The following is a 24,951-nucleotide window of genomic DNA, read 5'->3' on the forward strand; positions in this document are numbered from 1 at the left end:
TCAAAAGAGGAAGTGCCAGAAACTAAGGTTACACATGGGTTAGGTGGAGATCAGGGAAAATTTGGATGCCAAGCTCAAGATTTATTGCAGATATAAACTTTTGAATTTCTCTGTAGTAGTGGTGTGTTGTCCCTGAGAATTCACCTCATAGGCCTCCTATACCAGGGGAGCAGTTGTCCCAGGGCCCCAGCCTCTGCCCTCTGGGATCCACTGTGGCTCTTGCCTCCCATGGGCTGCTCCCCAGCAGTGACCGAGTGGGGATACTACAGCATGCTGTTTCAGGAGGCAAACTCTTTGTTGGTTGACCTTGGCTCAAGAACTCCCAGACAGGTTTGCTGAACCGTCCTTAGATGTTAAGGGGGTCTAGGATGCTTCCACCGAGTAATCGGGGGTCTGTCATCGCTCTTAACCTTGCCTCACCCCATCTGATATTTCCCTTTGCGTAGGCATTTCTATTAACAAAATTCTCATATATTTAATCTTGTCTTCTGCTTAGATGAAGCACAAGGACTAACTTGAAGTGCTTAGGGTAGCAACCTGGTTGGAGGTGTATGACTTGGGAGATTGTCTCAAAGATGTGTTTGTATGGCAGGCACACTGCTTTTTTTAGATCACGTGGATATTTGAAGAGACTTTGGTGGAACTGGTGGCGATTATAGAGGTCTATAGGACCCCCTCTAGGTTCCCCTGGATGTTGGTAGTGGGGAGTCACTTAAAATTTTTGACTTATTACAAAAATAGTGACACAGATTGTTCCATAGTTCAGTCGTAAACTATTATTATTACATAATAACACTCATTTTTGCCTCTAGTTCAGTGCTTCTGACTTAGAACTGATGTGTTAAGTGTTTGACAAAGACAGCTTAGAAGTTCTTTTCTCGGGGCGCCTGGATGGCTCAGTCGTTAAGCATCTGCCTTTGGCTCAGGTCATGATCCCAGGGTCCTGGGATCGAGCCCCGCGTCGGGCTCCCTGCTCTGCGGGAAGCCTGCTTCTCCCTCTCCCACTCCCCCTGCTTGTGTTCCCTCTCTCGCTGTGTCTCTCTCTGTCAAATAAATAAATAAAATCTTAAAAAAAAAAATTCTTTTCTCCATTATTTTCTTCCCTCGGTAACCTTTCAATACATTTTATCAGGAATTATTGTATGACCATACAATGTCTTATTTTACAGTGCCCCTTCTTTGTGTAATTTGTGAAAGAACTTTTATGACAGCCAGAAATTACTTTGAGTCAGTTTAGCACTAATAAAGACTTGCGCCTTGTTCGCCTGTTACTCAGCTTTGGGTTCTGCTTGGTCTTGCATTGAAATAATTCTATGTTTAGGACCTTGCCGTCGGTTGCCTTGGATCTCCCGGTGCTGTCACAAGTTTGGGCTGTGACTTTGCTGCAGGTGCTAACAGGAGGAGACAATAGGCTGCCAGGCAGAGGCAGAGGGAGGGAAAACTGGATTCCCACACATCCTGCGGCCTTGGCAAGTGGCACACATCGCATGAGTCTGTGAAAATAACTTCTACTGAGAGTATGTGCCATAAATAAACAAAGACTGCTCAGAAAGTTAACAGGAATGGAGGAATGAGGGAGGGAAAAGAGAGGACCCTGGGTAAGGACTGAAGGCCCTTGAAGGGCACTGGATTGGTAGCACTAAGTGGGTGGTGAGACACAGCAGAGGGTGGAGGACAGAGGAAGCCAGCTAGGGGACGCGCGAGCCCACAGGAATCAGCCCAGACTGTGAACAGGGTAAGTCGAAGGGAAGGGGAAAGTGGCCCGCGGTTTTGATTTGCATGCACAACTGGACAATTGAGAGCTCTTGGTATCCTTTAGGGAAAGCGTGCGTTTCTTCCTGAGTGACTGAGGGGTTATTTAACAAATGCAAAAGCAACCAGGCCTATTGTCTTTATATGCAAAACCATCCTATCATTCTTCTGTTGCTCTGGGAATATTGTAGAGAATCGATGCCACATTTACTCCTGAAGACTTCCACTCATCTGCTGATCCCCTAAGAACAAAGACACATTCCAAAATTGAAGAGTTTAATGGACATTTTCCATTGACCATCCCATGCTTTGATTTTGTTGGCATTCTTAATTTCTGTTTATAGTAAAATGTGAGTGTTTCCCTGGGTAGTAAAATGGATTTTTCTCTAGTGAATGTTCCTGTGCAGAAAAATGTGAACGAGGCTTTATAATTCATTGTTACGAGTAGTTTCATAAAGTTAATCATTATTTAAATTGAGGGTGGTAGAGATAGAAAAGTCGGAAGAACAGCTATTTGTGACATTTTTAGGAGACGAATTCTCATAATGAGTAAAACTGAGTGGATTTTACTGTTCTTTAAAAATGTATAACACATTTTCTACAAAGAAGGTAGTCAAAACCAGATATCATTTATCTTCTAGGTGGACGGAAAAGAGACCAAGAGAAAAAAATAAGTGGCTTAATGACCCAACTTTACCCAGAGAATGGAAAATAAAATGCAAGATTCCAAACCCTGCCCTTCCATTTCATCTTCATTTTTGAAAAATACAGGTGAGCATCATCATTTTGAAAATTGATCTAGTGACTATGAAAGCAAAGTGGCCAAGACAGCAGTACAGATCTGATTCAAAGATTGGTTTGGTTTTCTTGCAAATACAATTAGAATGGTAATGTTTTCTTATTCGTGAATGTGAAAATGTGTGACTTGATTTTTTTTAAAGCACATCTCTGTGCGGGGCGCCTGGGTGGCTCAGTTGTTAAGCGTCTGCCTTCGGCTCGGGTCATGGTCCCACAGTCCTGGGATCGAGCCCCACATCGGGCTCCCTGTTCCACGGGAAGCCTGCTTCTCCCTCTCCCACTTCCCCTGCTTGTGTTCCCTCTCTCGCTCTGTCTTTGTCAAATAAATAAATAAAATCTTAAAAAAAAAAAACCAACCTCTGTGAGTTGTGTAGGACATACGAAGATGGGCTACACAGAACTCGGTCTCCACAGGAGGGACAACTACGACAATAGCCACAGCTTAGGGAGTACTCATTCTGTGTGGGACATTATACTAACGTGTGCTCTCTAGGTTTTCCAGTGAATCCTTATCATAAGATTCATTAGGTAAGTATTTTCAGCATTTTATGACTATGGAAACGGAGGCATAGAGAGGTTAAGACATTGGCTGATGTTCATGTATCTAATATGACTAGTCCAGGTTTGTTATCTCTCTCCAAAGATAATTCTCTTAACCAGGGCAGATGACATAAGTGGTAAACTGAGTGGTGATAGGAATACACCAGCTCCTTTCACACATTTGATTCTCCTAAAGGATAGCCAGATTGTAGAGTAAGCCGAATCAAAATGCTCTGATTCGTACAAGGCTTTGGCATAGGAATAACTACTATGTGGCCTGGTCTTATGATATCTTCTGTCCATCAGCTACTTGCTTTCAGGAGAAGGACTTCACCAAGTCGGTAGTATCCAGGCAAGTAGTTCAGGTAATAAAGGACTGCGGACATTGAGATCAGGCAATAGCAGGAGAAACAGGGTGAAAAAGCACAGCTCTCAGTTCTGGGGTCTTAGAAATCCACAGGCAGCTACTGGAGGTCCAGGGCAGACAAATTCTGTGAGCTGTAGTGGTGGTCTCCAGACTTACTTGTTCACACATCACCTCAGCAAAAAATGCTTCTGTGTATGTGTATATATGTTTATAGATTACACACAGCAGTCCTCTCATAGCCATGGTTTTGCTTTCCGTGGCTTCAGTTTTCCTTGGTCAACTGCGGTCTAGAAGTAGATGATCGTTCTTCTGACATATCATCAGAAGGTCAGTAGGAGCCCAGGGCTCCCCCACAGTGCCCACATCATTAGTCTCATGTCATCTCATCACGCAGGCATTGTGTCATCTCGTCATCACAAGAAAGGTGAGGACAGCACGATACGGTATTTTGAGGAGAGAGACCACATTCACATAGCCTGTATTATAGTATATTGTTATAATTGTTGTTTTATTATTAGTTATTGTTGTTCATCTCTTACTGTGCCTAATTTATAAACTCTGTCATAGGTATGTATGTGTAGGACAAAACATTGCATAGATGTGTTTCATTACTACCCGCCGTTTCAGGCATCCACTGGGGGTCTTGGAATGCATTTCCCTCAGATAAGGGAGGATGACTGTACTACTGAATTAATATATTAAGAGATCTTCAATGAGAGTTTTATTTATTTTTTTTAAAGATTTATTTGTTTATTTGAGAGAGAGAGAGAGTGTGCACAAGCAGGGGGAGGGGCAGAAGGAGAGAGAGAATCTTTAAGCAGACTCCCCACTGAGCATGGAGCCCAACATGGGGCTTGATCCTGCGACCCATGAGATCATGACCTAAGCCGAAACCAAGAGTCAGACACTCAACCAACTTAGCCACCCAGGCGCCCCTCAATGAGACCTGAGACTTTTAAACATACATCGGGTTTAGTAAAATTTTGCAAAGTAATGGACTGAATGTTGTCTCATGGTTTCTTAAAAAATTTTAATTCCAGTATACTTAACATACAACATTATATTAGTTTCAGGTGTACAATATAGTGATCTAACACTTTCATACATCACCCTGTGCTCATCACGATGAGTGCACACCTTAATCTCCATCACCTGTTTCACCCATCCCCGCAACCGCCTCCGCTCTGATAACCATCAGTTTGTTCTCTGTAGTTAAGAGTCTGTTTCTTAGTTTCTCTCTCTCTTTCTCCCTCTCTCTCTCTGCCCCCTCTTTTTTCTTTGCTCGTTTTGTTTTGTTTCTTTAATTCCACATATGAGTGAAGTCATACGGTATTTGTCTTTCTCTGACTGACTTATTTCACTTAGCATAATACTCTCTAGTACTAGTCATATCAATGTAAATGGCAAGACTTCATTCTTTTATTATGGCTGAATAATACTCTATTATACACACAAACACACACCCTACATCTTCTTTATCAATTCATCAGTCAATGGACACTTGTCTGCTTCCTCATAAAACCGTGAGGTTCATAATATTACTGAAAAATATGGCAGTGGTTTGTTTTCATAGTCTGGATGTTTAGTTTTAAAATATTTTGCGAGGGACGCCTGGGTGGCTCAGTCGGTTAAGCGTCTGCCTTCGGCTCAGGTCATGATCCCAGGGTCCTGGGATCGAGTCCCGCATCGGGCTCCCTGCTCCACGGGGAGCCTGCTTCTCCCTCTGCCTCTGTCTCTCTCTCTGTCTCTCATGAATACATAAATAAAATCTTTAAAAAAAAAAAAATTTTGCGAATTTTGATGACTTCGTGCTACCATTAACCAATTTCTAAGATGGAAATAGGCTTTTGTGCTGAGATTGATGACTAACAGTACCGTATGTAGGGAGTCTTCTTAATTTCAGTGTTGTGTGCCTGATTTCTCCTTGGATCTGATTATATCAGTATTTTTTTTCAAGTACTGCATATCATAACTGATTGGTAGATTATAATATTAATATCAAAACCTATTGGTGGGTTATAATATTAATAGTAACTAATACCACTTTTTAATAAAATAGAAGACAAAATGTTAGAGTATGTTATTATTAAGTATTGTTTTGAGAAACTCTTCTTTCAGTTATATACCCATATCTCTGTATTTGTATATATTTACACATCTATATATACACATCTAAATACTGAATTATGACATGAAATGTGGCAGTCAGACGCTTTTGAAAGTATTGAATTACATCATTATTGTTTTTACTCAGGACTTGTCGTTGTTCAAGAGGTTATAATAGGAGAAGGAGAAACGTAAACTCTATTTTCTTGCTTTTCTCTTGTGCTTGCATTATTTGCATTAGTGTTAGTCCTTGATTCTTTTACACAGAGCTTTTTAAGCCATTCATGTGTTGTGTGAGGGTTCATTTAGTTACAAGTAGAGAGTATAATGTGTAAATTCACTTAGCCAGGTACGTATCAACTGCAACAGAACAGAAGTATTCCGGGTGCCTGACAAACCCTTTGAATATAACTCTTTTCCCTCAGGAGATTTCCAGTAACATACTTGGCTCATGACCTTCAGCTATCCCGACTGAGAGAGAGTACCCCTGACAATCTTTATATGACCTACTGGCAAAGCTTAATTTCTTTCTTACTATTTTAGACAAAAAATACATTGGAATTCAAGTGCTGATACTATCATCTTGCACCCCAGTGGACTGTTTTGGGTCATGCCCGGGGGGGCATGGGCCCTGCTTTCTAGACACGTTCTCTAGTTGCAGCCACCCCTGCCTTCTGTTTTGACGTCCTGTCACACCATTGTACCTGCTCTAGCCTGACCACACTGAACACACCAAACAAGTTCCTGTCTCAGGCCATTGGAACAAGAGCTTCTCACTATCCCACCTGACCCCTATGAGTCTAGATTTTGTCGTTATGCAGCATTTGGCTCAAAAATACCTTCTTGAGGAGGACCTTCCTGATTATTGTATTTCATATAGCCCCCTCCTCTTTCCACAGCCCCCAGTTACTCTCTATTCCATTATTCTCTTTTATTTATTTTCACAAAAGTTATCACTCTCTGTTTAATCCCACCCCCACACTCCAAACCCCTCTAGAATGAGAACTTATCTCTACATTATACCCCAATATCCCCAGGATGTTTTGGGGGCTGGTAAATATTTCTGGAGAAATTCAACAAATGACTTAACATTTCTCCTGTCCCTCTGCCTCACTTGAGCCAGTGCCTTTGGACCTAGTTTTCTCATTTTTCTCTGAAACCAGTTCCTCCTCATGGTATCAGTTGGCAGAGACACTGTATTTGTAACCTACAACCACCCACTTGTAGGGTAAGCCAAATGCTGTGAGAACTCCCTGGAAGAAATGCTCATGACCAGGGGTTGGGTAGGGATGGTAGTGGTAGTCCTGGGAGTTGGGTCTGGCCTGGCTCTGACATTATTCAGTTGTGCAACCTGGATCAGGGTCTGACAAACTATGGCTCATAGGCCCAGTTCAGGCCCCCACCAGTTTTTATAAATAAAGTTTTATTGGAACACAGACATGCTCGTTTGTTGAAATATTGCCTTTCACATGACAGTGGCAGATGAGACCATATAGCCCACAAAGCCTAAAATGTTTACTGGGAAAGTTTGCTGACCCCTGGGCTGGAGAATGTCACTTAACTTCTCCAGGCATTGATTTTGTCTTCATAAAATGAGTTGAATGGACTCAGTGGTGTCTGAGGTCCTTCTCAGAGCTCACATCTGCATTTCCTGGAATCCAAGAGACTATGTTTGGAAACTCATAGTGATATGGATTTAAGGTTACCCTCATTGTCTTCTTAGAAAACATGATTTCAAGAAGCTATGCTTTCATTAAATGGACATAAGTGTTTTACCGCATGTATCTTAAAGACGTATGGAACATTCCAGGTTGAGTTAATTTCTCTGGTTTGGTGTTTAAGTGCTTGGAGCAGCAGACTTACTATGCTGCTTAGTTCCTTCCCACTGCTTTTACCAAGGGCTTTGCTAAAGTGAAAATCAAGAGTTTGTAAAGAAATTCTGAAAGGTGGGTTTGCTTATTATTTATAATGCTTTAGGTGTGGGTCTAGTATATTGAGTTAAGAAGTGAAAAATAGGGGCGCCTGGGTGGCTCAGTCGTTAAGCGTCTGCCTTCGGCTCAGGTCATGATCCCAGGGTCCTGGGATCGAGCCCCGCATCGGGCTCCCTGCTCTGCGGGGAGCCTGCTTCTCCCTCTCCCGCTCCCCCTGCTTGTGTTCCCTCCCTTGCTATCTCTGTCAAATAAATAAATAAAAATCTTAAAAAAAAAAGTGAAAAATAATGTTAAATATAACATTAAAATCTCAGCTGAATTTCTTTGACTTACTGTGAGGTCATTTATGGGCCAAATAAGAAAATTATTAGTTGCTACATGTTGCAGAAGAAAAATTCTGGTTTGGGAAGAAAAAATTGTCTATTAAGTTAGAATCAATTACTTTATCTTGATTGGTTTTCTTGTTTGGATTTAAATTACGAACGCTTAAGTAAATAAAAGCCTCATGGATACCTTTCAAAGATCATTAGATCTGCAAAAATTTTGTTCAGGTCACAGAATTTGCATTGGATGTTTCTTCTTACCATCTTCGTCCTTAGCTCCTTCTGTTTCTATTGCCTGCACCCTATATCAGAGATCACAGATGAACAACATAATCAAATCATGTAGTCAGGAGTTTCTAACAAACTGAACCAAAAGAAGTGGAATACATTGAATTTTTATGTGAGGATAAGCAATGAATTACAATTCAGGGACTCTGTCCCTTATTCATTAAACCTCTATTGAGCATCTACTATGTGGCAGTTCTACACCAGGAGCTGGAATATTTCAGTTACATGTTATCTTTTATAGATCGCAGATCTATGGAAATTTAGAGATTTCACACCATGATCCCACTTGATTTTCACACAAAACTTTGGGAGCGAATCAGAACAAGGATTCCGTCCACTCCTAAGGTTTGTGTGGGACTCCTCTGGAGGAATACTGGAGTGATAGAGTGGAGAGGTGAGCCCAGCTTGCTCTGGCCTCCTCCAGGTGAGTTTTTTAAGATGGGATCTTCGTGTGAACTGGGGAACACTGGGCACCTCAATAACCTGAGGATGGGGAACAGAAAAAGGTCAGTGACATGGTACTGGTGCAGGGCAACCTCTGCATGCAAGAGGTGCGATTCCTAACTTACATCCTACTCTGTCTCCCAGACCCAAGCAGGAGGCTGGATTTTCAGCTCACAGTGAGAACGTCCCTTCTGGGCCTACATAATTACCAGATAGCTCTGGTGTTTGCCCAACACCCCATTCCTAACCAAACTCAAAGAGCTACTTCTCTCTTGGGTGTAGAATGCTCACACCGGCGTCCATGAAATGTGAACATTCTTTGCACATCACCCATCAGTGTTTGATGGTGACCTCATAATAATAGAATTAGCATCTTAGACCTGTCAATAGGTAACTCTTTGCCTTTGGGTAAGTAATTCCCTGAGCCATAACACCCTGATCTGTGAAATAAGGGAGTTGGACTCGATTATCTTTGAGGTCTTTCCCAATTCTTACTTCCCATGATTTTTGGACTTAAACTTGATTCCCAAATTAACTCAGTTTATACAGGGCTCATGATCCAGAGATATCACTGTAGCAGATGCTGTCACGGTAGTGCCTGTTCATCTCCCCTTGGCACTCCTCATTTCTGCAGGCTTTCACTACCACTCTGCCAGAGGCTTTCATCTGGCTGCCGAAACATGCTTGGCTGGAAATGCAGGGGAATTCAGATCCTCAGCAGTGGTCCTCAATTAATGCCAAATGTGAGCTGAAGAAAGATATTGCAGCGTTCTTGTTCCTTGGGGGAGACAGCTCTGAAGCAGGTTCTTGCTTATCCACAGCAGTAACTTGTTGGTTAATGCACACCGCATTGACTTCCTTCTCTTCCCTCTCTTATGTCACCTCCCAGATAAACCACTTGCACTCAGATCTTTCCCCCAGGGCCTGCTTCTAGGGCGGGGGTGGGGGTGGGGCAAATCCAACCTAAGACTAGTCCCTAAGCAAGTCCTACTGTAATTCACCTAGGAGCACATGCATTAATTCATGGTGGTCAGTTCCTTGAGGAATGTATCTTGTTTACCCTGACTAGGTAAACAGATAAAAATACAGGACTCCCAGTTATATCTGAATTTCAGATAATGTCAAATAATTGCTTAGTACTTGCCGCAGTACTTCTAAAATTAGGAGGCTACGGTATAATACGAATCACAATATTACTCAACCCATTAACAAGTTCCATAGCATACCCCTTTAATATAAGTATATCCCATCCCAACTATTACATGGAATATACTTACACTAAAAAAATCATTGTTTATCCGAAATTCAAATATAGTGGGTGTCCTGTATATTACCTGTCATCCTTAATCCCAGCTCTCAATGGGGGCAGTGGGCATTGCACCGAACCAATTCCAGAGCTGAGGAAAGGAGGGTGATTGGGACTGGTTTAGAATTTTTTTTTTTTTAATTTATTTATTAGAGAGAGAGAGAGCACAAGAGGGGGAAGGGTTAGAGGGAGAAGCAGACTCCCCGGGGACTGGTTTAGAAGATGTAGAACATAGAGGGAGTGAAGCAGACCTGAATAGCAGTGCTTTAGAGATAAAGACATGTTGAGTATCAAATAGGAGATGGGTATGAAGTGGTGGATGATGAATGATCAAAGAGTTTGGCAAGGAGACAAAAACTGCAACAAAACTGCAACCAGCAGTCTCAAACATTGTGGGGAAGGAGGTGCCGAAGTCAGTGAACTTGCCCAGACCTTATTCATTTCTCTAGCCCTGCTGCCTAGCACAGTACCTGGCTCACTCTGGGTACTCAGTAAACATTGAATGAATGATAGGGAAGGAAGATCGGTGGAAATAGGAAATTCTGCTTTTGTGAGTTTTATGGAAAATGGTGCCCACTAAAAACTGCACAGGGCCTTTTAGAGCAATGACTTGCATCTGATTATAGAAGCATAGAAAATATGAATTGCTGTGCAAATTCTAAGTAATGAGCTTTTCTAATCCTTTCCTCATTTTTCATTGCACGGACAATTCAACTTACATCTTTCATGGCTAGCCAGGTTTTTGAATGCCACTTTTATGTTCAAAGCTAATTTATTTAATAGCCAACTTATCTGAACCTTGAACAGTATTACTGGAGCATTTAGATTGACAGAGGGAATTTGGGATGAGAAAATTCCCCATTCAATTTCAGAAGATTGTAATCAATTTATGTTTTTAATGACATTTCCTTTTCTTTCTACAGGAAGGATAAAATCTCACCCTATGTTTATGATTTCTAACTATAAGTTCAAAGTTGAAAAAGATTGGTTTTATCCTCAGCAAGCTATGTGAAATTTCCTAACTCTTTTATAGAGAAAATAAAAGGAAATACAAAAATAAATGACAGCATATAGATAGCAGAAGAGTAGCACTAACATGTCTTCAGTTTTCATTAAAGTCAGCTTTTATTGTTACTAGACAAAAAATTTTGTATGAAACACAAAGCAGGCCAGTCTGTGGATGATGTATCTTTAGAGTTAACATGTTCATTCTTTGTTAACAGTGTGCCAACCACATGAGAAGGGCAGAAATCTGTATATGGAGAAATACCAAAAATGCACCTAGGAATTCAAAATAATATATATCTTAATGTAAAGTTAAAGATGTATTTGTTCTCACTTTTCTATCAGAAGTAAAAGGTTTCTCTGATGCTATAGAGCTGTTAAAAAGAGAACCATAGGCCCCAAATGGAGTCACTTGTACCAGGCCCACCTCACCAAACCAGGGCTTGATACCTAACCTAATCGCAGTTTCAGACTTCCCTGGGAATATAGTCTTCATGGGTTAGTCTGGAATTTTCTAGTTAGCACCAATGAGGTAATCTGCCACATAGACTCTCTTCTATCCCCCAAAGGGAGATGATGTAATCTGCTCTTTCTTTATCCCTGTTCCCTTCTGTCTATAAAAGCCTTCCATTTTGTACAGCTCCTTGGGTTCCTTTCTACTTGCTGGATGGGATGCGGCCCAATTCATGAATCATTCAACATAGCCAATTAAATCTTGAAGTTTTACTCTGTTGAATTTTTGTTATTTAATAGAGCCAATGATATTACTTTGAGGTTTATTACCAAATCTGTGTGGTACTGTCATAGAAGTTTGCAGAAGAAGTAAAGGGAGGTCTCCTGTTTCTGAGGGTGGCAGGGTCAGTTATTCAGACCAGTTCTCTGGATAAAATATTTTTTATAAAGCTTAAAATTACCAAAGAGCTGACAAAAGCACAAAAGTGAAGGAAAATGTAAAATAACACGCGTTGGCGAGGATGCGGCGAATCGAAACCCTTGTGCATTGCTGTGGGCATGAAAAATGGTGTAGCTGTTCTGGAAAACAGTTTGGCAGTTTCTCAAAAAGTTAAACATAGAAATACCATATGATCCAGTAATTTCACTGCTAGGTGTATATTCAAAAGAATTGAAAGCAGGAACTCAAACATACTTGTACGCCAATATTCATAGCAACATTTGTCACCATAGGCAAAAGGTGGAAACAACCCAAGTGTCCATCAGCAGGTAAATGGATAAAAACGTGGTCTATCCATTACCATGGAATATTACTCATCTATTAAAAAGGAATGAAATTCTCATACATGTAACAACACGGATAAACTTTGAAAGCATCATGTTAAGTAAAATAAGCCAAACACTAAAGAACAAATACTGTGTGGTTTCACTTATATGAGGAGGTACCTAGAGTAGGCAAATTCATGGAGACAGAAAGTAGAATAGAGATTACCAGGGACTGTGGGAAGGGGTTATGGGGAATTACTGCTTCAGGGGTACAGAGTTTCTTTTGGGGATGATGAAAAAGTTCTAGAAATGGATAGAGGTGATGGTTGCATGGCACTGTGAGTGTACTTAATGTCACTGAACTGTACGTTTAAAAATGGTTAGAATGGCAAATTTAATGTTATGTATATTTAATCAGAGGGGGGAAAAAAAGGAAAAAAATGAAGGAGAAACCCAACAGGTAAATGAGCACAGAAGCTGCTCTTGACCCAAAGGCATTTACCAATTTTCAGAAAATTAAGACCTATTCTTTATAGCTTCCTGCAGCAAGAGAGACAGAGGAAGCAAAGCATAGAGTCTTTTCGTTGGGTTTTTAATACTCATCTCATTAATTTTATCCTGATTGTGTTCATGAGGTTTCTGAATCAGAGACAGACTATCATTAGTGTTATTTACATAATAATCATTGCATTGGCCTCCTTGCCCCAGACCTTACCGCCTGGGGCCTCACAATTAAAGTCAGAGGGAAAAAATCACTCCTGTGAGGGACCAGATGATGCATAGGTGAGGGATGGAGAAGAATGGATTTTCTCTGCTTATATACAGGAGAAAAAGGCAATTGTCTCCGCCTCTTCTCTCAAAAAGAGGGAATAAAACTTTTGCTTCTTGGGGATGGGGTGAAAGGATCCTGGGTTCTCACTCTAACCTTTTGGAATGTATCTTTTTAATGACTTGATAAGCCTGAATGGCTGGCTCCCCAAGGCCCTGGAGCCTCATTTTCCCTTGAAATGTTAACACAAACCTCCAGAGTTAAGTGAATCTCTCTGGAGTTCTCTCAGTATCTATACTGTTCTAAATTACCTTCCCAAGGCTTGCTCTTCGCTCTGGATCCCAAGTTTTCAGCAAAATTTATTCAGAAATCCCCACCTCTGCAGAAACACAAAAATATTTTCTCTGCATCCACCCTGTTGAACACCACACTTTAAAAATTTTTGATAAAAAAAATTTTTTTTTTATAAAATTCAGTTTATCAGCTCTTGCCACTATTTAAGAATGATTTCCCCATAAGATCAGGAAGAGGGCAAGGATTTCCCTTCTATTCAGTATTGTACTGGGGGTTCTAACCAGTACATTAAGGCAGGGGGGAGAAGTGGGGAGAGAAGGATAAGAAGAGGAAGAAGCAAAACTGATTTCATTTGTAGATCACATGATCATCTATGTAGAAAATGCTGAAGTAGCTACAAGAAGCCTACTAGCACAATAAGTGAGCTTTGCAAAATTATACACAAGTACCTGTCATGTACGGCAGAATGTGATAGTTGCTTTATAGAGGTACTGTGTCCTTTCCAAGTACTGAAGTGGCGAGATTAATTCTCTTAGAGAAAGAGGAAGGCATCATAAGAGTAAGCTGTGAATCAGGTGTTTGAGGAAAGATTGATTTTGGTCAGGAAGAAGGCAATTGGCGTTCTAATGGGAGGACAGAGAAAAAACAAATGTTTGGAGGTGGAAGATGATGGCACTGAAATGTCAGACCTTGAATGTCAGACCCAGAATTAAGGACTTTATCTGAACAATTTGAAATAATTCTCAACAGCTTCCTTAGAGCGTTGTAAAATTATCTTCTCAACTATAAAATAGTAGTCTTATTTTTCTATTGGCTAGTCAAAAAAGATGATTATGTTCATAGGTAATTTAAAATCACTCAATGGGACGCCTGGGTGGCTCAGTTGGTTAAGTGTCTGTCTTCGGCTCAGGTCGTGATCCCGGAGTCCTGGGATCCAGCCCTACATCAGGCTCCCTGCTCAGCGGGGGGCCTGCTTCTCCCTCTCCCTCTGCCCCTCTCCCCGCTTGTGCTCTCTCTCTCTGTCTCTCTGTCAAATAAATAAATAAAATCTTAAAAAATAATAAATAAAATCACTCAAAGTATACCTTAGTATTTTGAAGTAGGCAAAATAATCCAGTTTGATGTAAGAACAAATGAGAACATGACATGAAATGTTCCAAATCTGCAGCTCTTGGATATTTACCATCTCTCCATAGAATCCTAGAATTTAAGCTTTTTGAGGGTAGCAACACGTGATCTAAGTCTTTCATATTTGCCACTGTGCAGACCATTTGGTTGGTTTTTAGTAAATCCTTGCTATCCAGCAATGATGTAAAGCTGCAGCAATCCAGTTGGTAGCTCTTGACATTATTAAGAAATGAGTGTTGCCAAGTTAAGAAAAGAAAAGAAAAATCCACAGCACACAGCCAAGGAATAAAGCTGGGAAATAGGCTAGAAATAGATTTATTTCTTGAAGCTCCTGCTTCGAGGACCCGGCGCTTAACTGGAGGGTCCTTCCCCCCATCCAGGCCACACTGAGCATCCTGGACATTTCCCAAGGCAGACCGTTTCCTTCTCCTCCAATCCAGTCCATAGAGGAGGACATGGGTTACCCATTTCAGGACACCAGTGTGCTCATTTAAATACTGTTTCTCTTTCCTGTCCCAAAGCAAATGGGGCATGCACCTCTCTTCCCCTGCCTATTCAGTACCCTTTTTTTCAGAGGATCCTGAAAGCACAAACCTCAGCACTTCAGAGAATGACCCTCCGCACTAATTTCCAGAATAAGCCCTGGAGTGGACAGACAGCCGTACTGACACAGTTTACCATGTAAGGACCTTGCCTTCCTTTGGGTCACACCCACTGCTACTCAGAAAGCAAACTCTGAGGCTCCGAAGGCTGTTCGTCTCCCAAGACAACTTCCTTTCTGCAAGACTGCTCCCTTAGACCTACCATTCTTCTTAATGACAAGATGTCCGCCATCACCTGTGGACTCGAACTGCACTTTTGCTTTTGAAATCATCTGCCTAATTTTCTCAGTGTTGAATTTAAATAGACTGCTGTTATTGTGTTTAATTGAAAAGGCTTTTTGTGTGTGTGTGCTAATCTGAGGCTCATAAGGAAGCATCTCAACTGGGGTTGGTTAAGGTTACACGAATAGACAGGGAATCTATGTCCTCATTATCTCTGCCTAGATTTGTTTGGCTGTCAAAGATCAGCTCAGAATAGTTTGCCAGAGCAAAACTTACTTGCAATGGGATGACAGAAACCAAGGTAAAATGAAGGATCTGTAACGAAGGAGAAATTAACATATTTTAAATGGCAGGTTTGGGAGACTTGCAAACTATAGTAGTGTATTAGGACTCTCCAAGAAACAGAACCAATAGAATACACACACGCACATATTTGGACAAGAGTTCCTAGAGAGGTATTCTAAGGAATTGGCTCGCATGATTCTGGAGTTTGAGAAGTCCCATGATCTGCCATCTGTAAGCTGGAGACCCAGGAGAGCCAATGGTGTCAGTTCCAGTCAGAGTGCCTGAGAAGACCCATGGCCCAGCTCAAGACTAGGCAGAGAGAACAAATTCTCCCATCCTCCACCTTTTGTTCTATTCAGACCTTCAGTGGACTGTATGAGGCCCATTCACATTGTGGGGGTGGGGGGGCAGTCTTCTTTATTCAGTTTACTGATTCAAATGTTAATCCATTTGGAAGCATCCTCACAGGTACACCCCAAATAATGTTTAACCAAAAATCTGGACACCCCATAGCCCAGTCAAGGTGACACAGAATTAATCATCACAGGTAGTGAGCAGTTTAGCAGATGTCCATGGAGAGTTGGTATTCCCCACCTCAGCTACGTCTCTATTTTGACAAATCAAATTGGCCACCTGCATATGAGTTGTATGGTTCACCCACAGCCTTGACTTTACCTACCACCTGTCTTTGGCAGGAGCCTATCTCAAATGTAAATAACATTCCTCCTCTTTTGAGCAACTTCACCCAACCAATGAGTCTAGCACGGTGGTTTCAGCCGGGAGTGATGCTAACTCCTAGGGGGTACTTGGCAAGGTCTGGAAACATTTTGGTTGTCCCAGCTGGGGAGATGCTGCTGGCGTCTAGTGGTTAGAGGCCAAGGATGCTGCTCAACAACCTCCAGTGTACAGGGCAGCCCCACAACAAAGAAATATCTGGCCCAAAATGTCAATAATGCGGAGGTTGAGAAATCCAGGTCTAGAGAAAAAGAGACATTCCAAACTGCTCAACACAGTGTGCCCCCGATGTCCCCTGTCTTGGCCGTGAGAAACCAACACTTTCTGAAAGCTTCCCGGATTGGCATTTTTCCACTGGGTTTAAATTGCTGGGTAGGATCTAGCATTAAAATTGGCAACTTTTGAATAGCTTTAAGGTAGACGTGCTACATATCAAATTTGGATGAAACACAAGAAAGCCATGAGAGCAGTTAGCAGCCCTTTGAAATCTAAGAGAGCTGTCTGAGTTGTGTGCAGGTGGCTTTATTCCAGCTCACAGCGCAAAATACCCCGTAGTGAGTTCTCAGATGAGGAAGAGCAAATACTCATTTTCGTCAGAGGCAAATGCGGAAACTGCAGTTGTGACCTCAGACCTTCAGAAGGTGCCAGTTCATTCCCAGTATACTATCAGTTTTGATTCTAACTGCACTGGGTTGGCTTGATTCATAGTGGTCGGGGGCAGAACTTCGATCAGAAGAAATCTTGTTTCTTGACGTGTCGATTTATGTGCTCGAGTCCAACCCTGATTGCTTTTTTCTTAAATGGGTAACCTGTGCTGCTTCGGTCTTGGTCAGGAAAAAAAAGTCCGTTAATAATTTACAAAAGACAGAGCGACTCCTCTTTTGCATCCTCAAATCTCTCAAAGCACGTGATTGTCTAAGCATATCTGGTTTCCAAGTAGCTGAGGGATGAAATAGGATTGGCCTCTCAGCATCGATTCCTCCTCTCCTTCCTCTCTCACTCTTCTTGCCTAGCAGTTGTTTGCTATGATACAATCATTCTTCTTTTAAAAGAATAAAGAACGGAGTTCTTTCCTTCCCTCCTTAGGAAAAGGTGGGCTGTTTTGCCTTCCTACGATGGACGATGATCTTGAAGGAGAAACTTGGCAGACTTTTTCCATTCCCTGGGGCTTCGGCCAGGCAGTAGAGGATGAAGGAGAACATATATGCCAGTGAGTACTAGTCCTCAAGTACAAATATCCGGGGTCTTATCATTGTTTTCTGAGATTAGCTTATGTTTTTCGGTAGGATAAATTTATTTGCACATGGGTTGAAGAGCATGTCTCAGAATTCTACAAAAATGATGCCTTTGATAGACAAGTGATGGGAGCCTTCTGAGTTTTGTCTCGGTAATTCTAATTTTTAAAAAAGAATATCGGAGGTGAGGCAGGACTATCCTGTCCAAGAAAAGTATAACAACCATTATACTACTTTGGCTGTTTATTTCCTTAAGACTAACTGTCCAGAGGCACTTTTGGGAAGAGAGAAACTGATTTTTAGCTGCTCGTCCTTATATATGGTATTATAATAGGCTATCATTCACAGTAAACTTTTGATGGTGCTTTTTGCAAGGGAAATTGGATTGTGCTGTGCTTATTTTCTTTTTAAAAGCGGTATCTTCTCAGTGACAAATATATCTGTCAGGATGAAAAGTTTTGATTTTTAAACAGAAAATGCTCTGTTGGCTATACAAATTGGTTTGTATTTAATTGCTTCTTTATCTTCAGTGGTCTTGATAAATAAGTTTTTTCTCCTTTGGAAAAAAACTTTTTACAGAAATTTCAGATCCCTGATGAGTGACTTATGGTTTATATAAATATGTAAGTCGTTCTTAAGGTTGTTGAAGTTTCAAGTATGAGAAATTTGTCAGTAATGCATACACTTTGGAATGCTAATTGGAATGTTTCCAGTCATTCTGCTATTTAATGCTTTCTCATTAATCACTGGCACTTAGGGATTTGTTTAAATGATATTCTTTCAGCAGATTCTGTGATTATTGAGGGTTAAAGCATTGCAATAAGAACATTGTGTGGAGGCCCACGTATAAAGGAACTGCCACAGGTTAAGAGAAGCTCTCCAAATGGGTAAAATTCATTACCCTTGACTTTTATCACTTGACACTTTGAGCCAAATGTGTTTAGAGTTGCCATAATTTTCCATAGTAATAATCACTTGGTACACTGTTTTAAAATGGTTTTGATGGCTTGCACGGGTGCAAATGAAACCTCTTTCTGTTATGTAGTTCATTGTAAGGAAAATTTAGAAACTGATGTTGTCATTTTATGGGATTAAAACACACAAAACTGTGACATTTTGGAACTAGCAACTATGATCTCCCAAAACTACGGTTTGCTTGTGATGTCATTTCATTGGATAACTTTTCTTTTTAGTGCACACATTTTCTTCCTGATTTCATACCTGAAGGATGAAATGATTGAATATATTTGGATTAAGGAGAATGACTGCTTAAGACCTAGGATCCTGAGATTTGTGTCTCTTGCTTGCCTGATCAGTAACATGAAAAGAAAAGGATTCAGCTCCAAGCTCATTGAAGCATATTGTTTACAGGTTGGGGAGAAAGTAGGTAATGAAAGAGATAAGAAATATCGTAAATCAAAATGCTACAGCCAAACCACTGAATTCCGGTTTGATAGTTTGTTGGCCATAGTTTTAACGCCATGTATCTGGTGAAAAGTCTAGTGTGTCTTGTTTTATTAGAATCAGTGCTAGGTAAGTCTCTGAAGACTGGAGTTCTGTGTTATCCCTGGATGTACTTAGTCATTAGATGATCCAAGTTAGTATATTATTTGTTTTCTTTTTATACATAAAATATGATTTTATTTTTATGACTCAACACAAAAAGCAAACCATTATTATAACTTCAGCTCGTCTACAGTGGAGGATGCTATCAGTTATAGAACATAGAACTGTGTAATCGTGGTTCAAGATTCAGCGGGCAGGGACAGTCTTCACAGAGCAAGTGATGCTGGTCCAGTTCGCTCAACTGAGTCTCACTCGTGCTGCTGACTTTTCACAGGAATAAGATCTAAAATCCTTAGTCTGTCCTCCAGTCAGGCAGTGCAGGCTCTCTAGACTGGGAGGTCCCTGAGAATGGTTCACTTTCCTGAAGTTTTATAACCTTCAAAATTAAAGGGACTTGAGGTTGTTTTGTTGTTGATTAAAGAGCACCTGGTTCCTTTGCCCAGTAGAGCTGCCTCACAGAATGGTTAGGACTGTAGTTTCTGGAACTAGTCTGACCTGGGCGTGCACCCTGGTGCTTCATTTACTGGCTGTATGGCTGTGGGCAACTTTGTCAGTTTCATTAAGTCTCAGTCCTCATGTCTGTAAAACGAGGATCACACCGACCTCGTGGGGATGGGGGGTAAGTTAGTTATTACAGGAACATCTCCTTTCACAGTGCCTGGCTCATCCAATTATCTACCTACTGGTGATGATTCTTACGGTTCGCTAGTAGGATAGGAGTGATAGCAGAGCCTTTCAGAAACGATCTGGATCGCAAGCCTTCAGGTTCAGTGTAAGTTTGAGAGAAAGTTAGAGGTTGTGTTGCTGTATCTTCTGGTACGAAGATTCTAATCTTCCAGTAGGAAGAATGATTCATTTAGAACTTGGTAGAAGGAGTGAGTACAGGCAGGTAGGAAGGAATGTAATACTTCCCTGCAGTTTCTTTGGTTTTTAAACACAAAGCTTGGTAGAAAGTATAATGAAAACATTAGTGAGGTTAAAAACAGAAGTAAAAAATGGGATGAGTTGGTTTCAGTTTAATGAATATTTATGGATAACCTACCAATGTGCTAAGCACTGGGGTACAAAGATAAAAGTCAAGGCTACAGTGGGATGGTGCACCACACCTACTAGAATGGCAAAAAGGAAAAATGCTGGCAATGCCAAGTGCTAGACAGGATGTGGAACAACCGGAACTCTCACTGATTGCCAGGACAGTGGACCAGCAAAATGGTATGGCCACTTTGGAGACTATTTGGTAGCTTCTCATAAAGCTAAATATATGTTTGCTATAAAACCCATACAGTCCCACTCCTGGCTATTTACCCTAGAGAAATGAAAACTCATGTTCACAGAAAAACCTTTCACAAAAGTTGATAACAGCTGTATTCACAATTGCCCCAAACTGGAAACAACCCAAACATCCTTCAAGGGATGCCTGGATAAACAAGCTGTGTTAAATCCTCATGATGAAATACGACTCAGCAAGAAAAAGGAACAAACTGTTGATACACACAATTTTGGGTAAATGTCAAAGGCAGTATGCTGAAAGAAGCCAGTTTCAAAAGGTTATGTACTGTGTGATTCCATTTATATGACATTCTCCAAAAGACAAAACTATAGTGACAGAGAACAGATCCTTGGTTGCCAGGGGTGAGGGGTTAGGGACGGGTGTGATGGTACCTTATGTGATGGAGCTGTTCTATATCCTAATTGTGGTCATGGTTACAGGAATCTCTACATGTGATAACATTTATAGAACTGTACATCGAAAAGTCAACTTTACTGTGTGATAATTTAAAACATGAAAAATGAGATTATAGGGTTCTTGCCCTTGAGGAGTTCACAGGTGCAATGAAGGGCAAACACAAATAATTATAATACAGTGGGGTGAATGCAGTGATTGTGACATGCTGAGAGCAGAGCTACCAACTAGTGTGACATGTCATGCTGGTATGCCATGACTGGGTTACAAGTGTACCCAGATGTTGCTGCACAAGGACTGTGGTGTCCTGAGACCCAGGCCAGTTGCTTATGGCCACGCACAGCCTTGCCCCTTTACCCTTAACCTTCTTCTGTGTGTACCAAAATGTGAAAAAGTTTGGGAAGTCCTGGATTAAGGTATTACGAGAGCACAGAGGACGACCACTTTGTCTGCTTGCCTGGGAGGAGGAGGGTACTGGGAAAGGCTCCATAGGGGAGGTAATGCCTGCAGTGGGTATTAAAGGAGAAGAAAGAGATAGCTAGGCATTGCAGGCAAGCCAGACCTTGCCTGAGAAAGGCACAGAAGAGACAAAGTGGGATGCAAGTTGGGAGCTCTAGGGTTTTCAAGATTACAAGAGTATGAAGGGTGAGGTCCGGCTGGAGAACTGAGATTCAGAACAGATTTCTGGATAGCCTTGTATAATGAAGGAACATGTGGTTTTTTGATAGTAGATTCTGAGCATATTTAGAGATGGATAGGGATGAGGCAGCTGAGAGGGCGATTTGATGGAAGAAGAGGAGACTGGAGGGATGAGATAAAGGGAAGAAGTATAGGGTTCAATCTTAACTGTCAAGTGCTGGAGAACACTCTTGCAATGTGTAACGTTAATGGAAAACTCGGCCTCCTGGGAAGGTCTTTTCACTCATTCATTCATCAGTTCATTCAACAAATCTTTACTGAGCACCCACCTGCATGATAGGCACTATTTTAGGTCCTGGGGATCCAGCAGTGAACAAAAGCAAGTCCCAGCTCTTGTGGACCTGATATTTTAGGGGCTAAATGAGCTCAGCTTTGGACAGTTTGGAAGTGTAAAGGGACTCTGAAGTAATAATACCTAGTAGACAGGCCCCATAAAGACTAGTCTGGGTTGAAAATACAAATTGGTAGTCACTGGTACAAAGAAATCAGAGCCTTGGAAATTGGTTGGATAATCTATTTTTTATACCTCAGTAAAGCTGGAAAAAAAAATCTATCTTTTTCAATGAGTTGTCATTAGGATTTGTTCTTATGTGAGAGAAGGAGAGATGCATCTAGCTTATGCTGTAACCTCAGGGTGCTCATCCACCCAGGTTCCTTTTTTCTGACATCCTGGTAAAGGGTTCTCTAATCTTTCCGGAAGAGACTGTCTTAAAATTAACAAATGTTTCTGACATGCAGAGCATTATACTAAGCTCTAAGGTGGGAAGGGGATGGAAAAGAAAGAGTAGACCTGGTCCCTGTTCTGAAAACACTTAAGAGTCTAACAAAGAAAGCTAGCTCCTTTACCCTTTGTGTTTGTGGTGCTTGAGAACAACCATAAGCAAATAAGTAGAAATTCTAGGTTGCTAAGGGTATGAATCTTGCAGTACACATGCACGGGCAGAGTTGCAAAGCAATCATCAAGGACACTTCCGAAAGGAGTTATGTTCTGAAGCCAATTTTTGATGACCTGACAATAATTGGAATGTCATAGGCCAAGTTCTTGGGTTTGCCTTTGGGCAGCGTAAATGGGCACCTGATATTTTGAAGAGATTCTTTTCATGAAATAGTTTTAACCCAGCTGTGTTGTTAGAGCTATTGCGACTCAGGTTCCTGTTGATGTGAGCCCACCCCCCGACCAAAACATTAGAATTCTAGCTGTTCTGACAACAAGGAAATAAACAAATGGATGTCCTTTCTCCATCCTCATCGCCTTGTGGTAGGTCTGGGACAAGATGTGAGTCAAAAGTGGGAAGGTAAAAGGTTCAGGCACCATCTGGTAGGCAAACTACCCATGACAGGGAATCATGTGCTAACCATTGTCCTCACCTCATAAAGGACTTTGGGTCATTCTAAGGTGAGTGACCACTCATGTTTGGAGCTGCCATGACATCTTGAATGGTCTATATCTCATGTTATTTAATTTCACTTTTTTTTTTTTAGATTTTTTTTTTTTAATTTATTTATTTGAGACAGAGAGAATGAGAGAGAGAGAGCACATGAGAGGGGGGAGGGTCAGAGGCAGAAGCAGGCTCCCTGCCGAGCAGGGAACCCGATGTGGGACTCGATCCCGGGACTCCAGGATCATGACCTGAGCCGAAGGCAGTCGCCCAACCAACTGAGCCACCCAGGCGCCCCTCACTTTTTTTTTTTTTTTTAAGATTTTATTTATTTTTTGACAGAGGGAGACACAGCGAGAGAAGGAACACAAGCAGGGGGGGTGGGGGAGAAGAAGCAGGCTTCCCGCTGAGCAGGGAGCCCGATGCGGGGCTCGATCCCAGGACCACGGGATCATGACCCGAGCCAAAGGCAGACGCTTAACGACTGAGCCACCCAGGCGCCCCTAATTTCACTTTTAAAATGACAATGGCTCTACTTGTTTACATGTAACAAAGAATTATACTTACTCAACTAAAAATTTAACTTATTTTCTTTTCTATCTGATAATTCAGGGATAGACACCTCTGTTATTTGAAGTCTTCTTGAATATACTCAGTTTTATTCATCAGTGTTATGTTGGACACTGGTAAAGGGTAAAGAGGAGGAAAAACATATGTGTCTTTATTCTTGGCTCCATTTTGGACAGAAAGTCTTCAAATAAATTTCTAACAGATCTAATGTATATTAGAATATGTACATTCTATATAGAATTCATTTACTAATATATTATAAATTTCCTTTTAATTGATGTCTTAAGAGATAGTTGATACCCTTAAATACTTAGTTTTAACAGATTTTAAAAGATCTTTATTGCCTTTATTATAAATTTAATGCATACTTGTAAAAATTCAAAAAAAATACTGAAAGGAATAAAGTTGAAAGTAAAATTCACATAGTTGAGGAGGGGATAAGTATAGCTTAAGGATCAGGAAGTCTGTCACGTGCATGACTTGGTAATGAAACACCAATTTCACATTTCGGAGGAACCCTTTTGACAAGGGACCTGACTCCAAATTGCTGAGTCATGGTGTTCCTTGCATAAAAAGGGCCCATCAGAGTGGCTGAGTCAAAACTGTCCTGTCATTCCACTTCTGGGTATATATCTAAAAGAATTGAAAGCAGGATCTCGAAGAGATAATATCCATTCATGCATGTTTATGGCAAAATTATTCAGTATAGCCAAGAGGTGGAAACAACCCACATGTCTATTGACATATGAATAGGTTAGCAAAATGTGGTATATACATACAAAGGAATATTATTTAGCCTTTAAAAGGAAAGGAAATTCGGACAAATACTACATCATAGGCTAAGAACCTTCAAGACATTACGCAAAGTGCAATAAGACAGACAAAAACCCCCAAATATTCTCTTATATACCACTTATATTAGGCACCTAGAGTAGTCAAATTCATAGAAACAAAGTAAAATGGTAGTTGCCACGGGGGACAGGGAGAGGGAAATACGGACTTGTTGTTTAATGGGTAGAGCTTCAGTTTCCCAAGATGAAAAGAGTTCTGGAAACTGGTTGCACAACAGTGTGAATACACTTAACACAACTGAACTGTACACTAAAAAATGGTTAAGATGGTAAACTTTATTGTCATGTGTATTTTACCACAATTAGGAGATTTTTTAAATATTAAAAACAAAACAAAACAGTGGTATGTCAACACAGCCTGCCTGGCTGTACACATCACCTACAAAATGAAAATTCTTCTTCCAGTGCCACGCAGACCTGAGGTATTTCTGTTGTCTTCCAGTGTCTCGAAGGCAGGGGGCTCCCACAGTAGACCCAGGGGACCCATGAATTCCTCCATATTTGATGCACATTCTTATCTGTTGGCTTATTCTTCTGGGCTAAAGGGCCCATCACTTCCTTCAGTTCCTCAAAGAGGCATGTGACTCCCTCCTCACCCGAAAAGGCTTAGAAGCGCTGCTCAACAAACTATCTCTATTCAGGAAACTTAATTAACTATGCACAAAAACTATTATTTCAATGCTTTGAGTTGAATATATACTCAAAGCAAAATCTTATTGAGGGAGCCTGGCTGGCTCAGTTGATAGAGCATGGGATGCTTAATCTCATGTTTGTGAGTTCGAGCCCCATGTTGGGCATGGAGCTACTTTAAAAAAAAAAAACAAAACACCTTACTGAGGTTCATTTATGTAATT

The 24,951-nt window shown here is 41.0% G+C and overlaps 1 long non-coding RNA gene across 1 annotated transcript in view; it reads left to right on the forward strand.

Moving 5' to 3' along the window:
- The window catches only part of LOC123844313 (uncharacterized), a 144,379-nt gene that overhangs the window by 47,704 nt on the left and 71,724 nt on the right, over nucleotides 1-24,951 (forward strand). Inside the window, exons 5-6 of the long non-coding RNA XR_010406031.1 lie at nucleotides 2,394-2,523; nucleotides 17,200-17,323. This is a non-coding gene — a long non-coding RNA (uncharacterized LOC123844313). The remainder of the gene's footprint in view (nucleotides 1-2,393; nucleotides 2,524-17,199; nucleotides 17,324-24,951) is intronic.

The sequence above is a fragment of the Mirounga angustirostris genome, unplaced genomic scaffold (assembly GCF_029215605.1).
Source record: "Mirounga angustirostris isolate CCGP_5_RB_7025 unplaced genomic scaffold, mMirAng1.0.hap1 SCAF_11, whole genome shotgun sequence".
In the NCBI taxonomy this organism is placed as follows: domain Eukaryota; kingdom Metazoa; phylum Chordata; class Mammalia; order Carnivora; family Phocidae; genus Mirounga; species Mirounga angustirostris.